General features: G+C 40.1%; 1 protein-coding gene and 1 long non-coding RNA gene across 3 annotated transcripts in view; both read right to left on the bottom strand.

The window, feature by feature from the left end:
- The window catches only part of WWC2 (WW and C2 domain containing 2), a 164209-nt gene that overhangs the window by 133349 nt on the left and 25493 nt on the right, over positions 1 to 5367 (bottom strand). The gene's annotated exons all lie outside the window — the stretch shown is intronic.
- The window catches only part of LOC149744425 (uncharacterized), a 53585-nt gene that overhangs the window by 23304 nt on the left and 24914 nt on the right, over positions 1 to 5367 (bottom strand). The window contains exons 2-3 of one of the 2 annotated variants that reach the window (XR_016391110.1): positions 4506 to 4579; positions 3409 to 3632 (exon numbers count right to left, since the gene is read on the bottom strand). This is a non-coding gene — a long non-coding RNA (uncharacterized LOC149744425). Of the gene's footprint in view, positions 1 to 3408; positions 4580 to 5367 lie in introns of both variants that reach the window. The other variant, XR_016391109.1, reaches the window with a different exon arrangement.

Here is a 5367-nt window from a genome sequence, read left to right as displayed (position 1 = left end):
CTGAAAAGAGAGAATATATCAATCAAATAATAAGTTTTATATCTACCATACTACTTTCCTTATAAAAATATTATACTTTATCATAATATTCATAGTTCATAAACAGTTATATAGTGTTTTTGTTTTCTATAATGTTTTTTATTTCTATACCATTTTGTTTCTTTTCTTTCTAGGATAAGGACAAATTTTTTATTGATTCATAATTTTATAAATTTTATAATTATTAACTTATAATTCTTTTAAGTTAATGCTTAGGTCAGAGTTGGTAGCCATTATACTAGGCCAATGGCTCTGAAATTTCTTTGTAGCCACCTTTAAAGAGTTAAATTCCTCACAAGCCACCTCCTCCACCCACCATTTCTATTCTTTTGTGGAAAATGAACTCAGGACTAACAGAAACTTGTGGCTATATAAGAAAAATCTGGGAGGATTATTATACTATATACTTCCCTGTTTTAGCAATAAATGTATATATGTATATATATTTTAAGCACAATTCACGTATGTCTGAAGTTTTGTTACTAGAAAAGTATGGGTACAAAATACCACTGCTGTAAATGTGCATCACAACGTTGAGTTAACAAAATAACCCAAAGGACTAAATTGAAGACAGTGACACTCAGCAAACTGAAATTAATAGTTAGAAAGTAAAAGAAGCAATTGGAAACAATAACTACCTCAAGACAATGATAAATATGAATATTCTTCCTGAACACTGCCCTATGCAAGGTAGGCACTCAGTATGTGTTGCATGAATAAAGGAATGGTTAGAAGAAAATTGCAAAATTCCAACTATCTACTATGCGTTTGTAAATAAATAAGCTTTGCAAAGTTGTGTGGCAGCCAACTTCTAGGGAGGACACTAAATTAAATTCCTCAGCAAACTTTACTAATGTGCTAACTGTTGTTATCAAACAACAAATTATAATAATCTCTACAAACTCACTCAGAAAGCTTTAATAACAACTGTGTAGAATCATTTATCATTTTCTCAAAGATTAAAAGGACATGTCTTTTTTAAGCACTTTCCACTACATCAACATTTTGACCACGTCACTGACTATGGTGATGTCAATCATTCCCCAAATTTCAATTACCATTGCTGTAAATGTTCATTACTGTATGATAATTCCTCTCAAATTTCTATCTTAAGACTAACCCTCTCTCCTAAGCTCTAGACTTGCAAAGTCAAATGCCTACCCCACATCTCCACCTGCATGTCTCACAAATGCCTTAAACTCAACTTGCCCTTCCTCTAGTGTTAACCAGCCTGCTAAGTGACATCATAATCCACCCAACTGCTGAGCCTGAAAGGCTAGAAGTCATGGCTCTGCTTCACCCCTAACAGCCCATCAATGAACTGATCTTAGTGTTAGATCTCCTACATACAGACACTTAATCGCCATCTCCACTACCACTATTTGAATCCAAGTCAACATCACGCCCTTTCTCAACTACTGAAATGGTTTACTAGTTATCTTCTACCTCTGCAATAGTGCCCTTCCCCCATCAATCTATTTAGAGAAATCTAATTTATCTAACAGATAAATTAATAAGTTTATTATATTATTATTATATTATTATTGTTAATAAATCTAATTAGATAAATTAGAGTACATATTTGCAACGGAATACTATGCATCCATAAAAAAGAATGAAACAGCTCTTTCTCTACTGCCATGGAATGGCATCCAAACTATGTTCAAAACTAAGGCATATAGAACCTTCATATTTGCGTAAAAAAAGGGTGAGGAAAAATAGTTATGTGTTTGCCAGTGTGTGCACAGAATATCTATGGAAGGATACACGAGAAATAGAATATAATTGTCTCTAGGGAAAGGAAATGGATGGCAGGAAGACAGAGGTGGAAAGGAGACAAGACTGCTATACCCTTTGGTGCCCTTGAATATCAAATTATGTGATGACTTTACCTATTCAGAAAACAAATAAGATCAAAAAGGAAAGGAAAAAATATCTTTGTCTCAGGATAAACTGCCAAGACCTTGACCCTGCCCCTGCCTAACTCTCCAGTCTTATATCAAGTCACCTTCTGCCCTCCACTCCCGATACATGCACACATGCACTGGATTCTTTCTGAACCTCCAAGGCATCAACTGTGTCCCTGCTCAGAGACTTTGCACCTGTTCTTTCCTCTGTGCCCCAAAATGGTCTCATCTCACCCCCGATTCTAGCTAACTCCTATTATCCTTCAGGTTTCCATTTAAATGTCACTTCCTTGGTTCCCAGAGTAAGTCATGGGCCACACAGCACACCGCCATTTCACCCTGTGCTTCTCTTCTTAATACTCAGATGTTTAAAACAAAACTACCCTTCTAGGGGCTTCCCTGTTGGTCCAGTGGTTAAGACTTCGCCTTCCAATGCAGGGGGTGTGGGTTCGATCCCTGGTTGGGGATCCAAGATCCCATATGCCTCGTGGCCAAAAAACCAAAAGAACATAAACCAGAAGCAATATTGTAACAAATTCAATAAAGACTTAAAAAAAAATGGTCCACATCAAAAAGAAATTAAAAACAAACAAACAAACAAAAAGAAGAAAACTACTCTTCTATATCTGTTTGCACATCTAGAATACAAACAACAGGAGGACGGTGGTCGCATCCGTCTTTACTGACCATGCAGGAAGAAGTAGGGCACCCTGGAGGTCCAGAATGAGTAGCGTGACTACAGTGTGTATTTGCGGAGAGAGGGGAAGGGGACTCGTTACAAATCTGGAGCAGCAGACGGACCTGGCACCACGCCTGGCACCACGCAGGCGCTCAGACCCTGGCTGAATGAATAAATAAGTGGACAAATGAGGAGACCTGGGCTTGGATCCGGTTTAGACACCTACTGGATGGGTCACCTCCGGTAGATTATTTAACCTCTCTAAACCTCATATATCAAATAGAAACAGTCACATCTGTCTCTTTTGCTGTAAAGGACTAAAGAAAGTACCAAAGACTCAAGCAGGGAATCAGTGCCCCGTGGAAGCCAAGGAATGTCCACAGCACCCACAGCAAGAAATGAGCTGACCCAAAGCTGGGGTCCCTAACAGGTAAGAGGCTGCTGGCCCATGGAAGAGGAGACATCTTTTATTTAGCATAAAACCCAAGACAAAAATAAAAAGAGAGGCATGTAGGCATCGGGAAGACATTATAGTGAACAAGACAACAGCAGTAGAGGTCACTATGCCCTGATGCAGAACAGATGGAGTCTGTAGCTGGGACAAGAGATCAACCAACTGCAGAGCCAGGCCTATTGTGAAAGCCATCAAAGCCACAGATCCCAACCTCCTCTAGTGACAGGCACAGGGCTAGACGCCACACGTAATGAGAAAATGGACATCTGCCGAGTACTCGGGAAGAGTAAGTACACAAATACTTGATGGATTGGTACAAGTTGATTCACCTGATCTGTATATTATAAAGACTTCGAAAGGGCAGCTATACAAATTCTTGGCATCGGCAGTGATGGGAAACACACCACCTTGTAAGGTAACCTATTCCATTCTTCAACAACTGAAGAAATCAGACAGGAGTTCATTATGAGGAAGAAGGTGCAGGTCTTCTTGTAGTTGTATCCACTGGTCCTATCACTTGCACAGGTGAAGTCTTGTCTTTCATATAACAGACCTTCAAATATTTAAGATGATTATAATTAGGAGATCATGTTCTCATTTGCCCAGGACGGTCCTAATGTGTGCCCATCATCCCAGCATAACTACTAACAGTACCTTCTTTCACTCTCAAAGAGTCCTGGTTTGGACAATAAATTATATGATCCCTCAGTTCTGAGACACCTCCTCACTCCCCCAAAATACTCTCCTCTTCAGGCTCAGCATTCGCCTTCTCACCACTCATTTCTCCTGGGACGTTATCCCCAGGCTCTTCACGGTCCCTAAGCCCTTAGCTCTGAACAAGCTCCAGGTGACTGATACCCCTAAACCAAACGCAGTATTCTAGGTGTAACATCACAGGAAAACCCAGAATTTATTCTTCTGATCATATAAGAGCACCTTAACATTTTCAGAAACCAGGTCACACTCTTTATGCTGAGCTCAAATTACCAGTGAAAAGTTTTCTGTCCTTCCCCCCTGTGTTTTCACCAGGCAATCCTGTACTTACACAATAGATTTTTAGACCCTGGTGCAAGGCCTTTCAGTGTTGCATTAAATTTCATTTAGTTTATTACTTCAAACCAAGTAGTCTACGAGACATTAGGGTCCTGATTCTCTCATGAGCCCTGTTTCCCCATCTTGTCCTATCTGCAAGTCTGATAAACTTATGTTTTCCTCTAAGATATTAATAAAAAAGACTGAACTTGGAGCTATCGCCAAAATCCTAGAACTAGCCCAAAGAAATTTCCTCTTCAGATTCCACTGATCCTTCATGGACACCTTTGGGTAAGGTCACTCAATTACTAGCATGTCTAACTAAGAGGTTAACAAGTCCATATTTCACCACGTTCTTCATGAGAATGTGACACAATATCTTGCTTAAATGTACCATGTCCACTGCATGAGACCATTTTGGGACACTCTGTTCTGCAGGTAACATCTGGATGTCAATGTGGAAATATCCTGAAAATAGAGAACAAGGACAGACGTATATTCACCCACTGATATTCACCAAGTCATACAATAAATACAGGTTCTCGTATGTGCCAAGAGCTGTGGCTGCCTTGGTCACACAACGGTAACAAGGTACACATGCCCTGCCTACACAGTATTTTGAAAAACACTCATTTCTTAGGAGTTAGAGGAAGACCCAATAAGAAAACGGAGTAGGGAGTCAAAGACTAAGGTGGAGAAAAAAGAGGATGTTTTATAGAAACAGCCGAGAAAGAAACTTGATGAAGCGAGAATCAAAGAAGATCCTGTGTCTGGATGGCGGAGATTTACAGCGGTACAAACGTCGCTGGAAGGCAGAACTGGTTACAAAGGAAAGGTGGTGAGTTTGGCCTTGAACATGTTAAATAATGATGGGAAAGTGATCTGAAGATTAAGTATAAAAGAATCGCTTTTTTAAAAAAGACTAGAAGAAAAGTAATGACTATTTTCATAATTTTCACACAGAAAAAGGCTTTCCAGGCATTTTATAAAACCCAAAAGGATAAACGCATAAAATAAAAATTCAAAACATCAAGCATCGGGCTTCCCTGGTGGTGCAGTGGTTGAGAGTCCGCCTGCCGATGCAGGAGACACGGGTTCGTGCCCCGGTCCGGGAAGATCCCGCATGCCGCGGAGCGACTAGGCCTGTAAGCCATGGCCGCTGAGCTTGTGCGTCCCGCAACGGAAGAGGCCACAACAGTGAGAGGCCCGCGTACCGCAAAAAAACAAAACAAAACAAACAGACATTAAGCATCATA

Source organism: Delphinapterus leucas, chromosome 21 (assembly GCF_059928025.1).
Source record: "Delphinapterus leucas isolate spDelLeu-1000000601 "Yukka" chromosome 21, BTC_Dleu_Yukka2, whole genome shotgun sequence".
NCBI lineage: Eukaryota > Metazoa > Chordata > Mammalia > Artiodactyla > Monodontidae > Delphinapterus > Delphinapterus leucas.
This window is presented reverse-complemented; position numbering and strand designations above follow the sequence as displayed.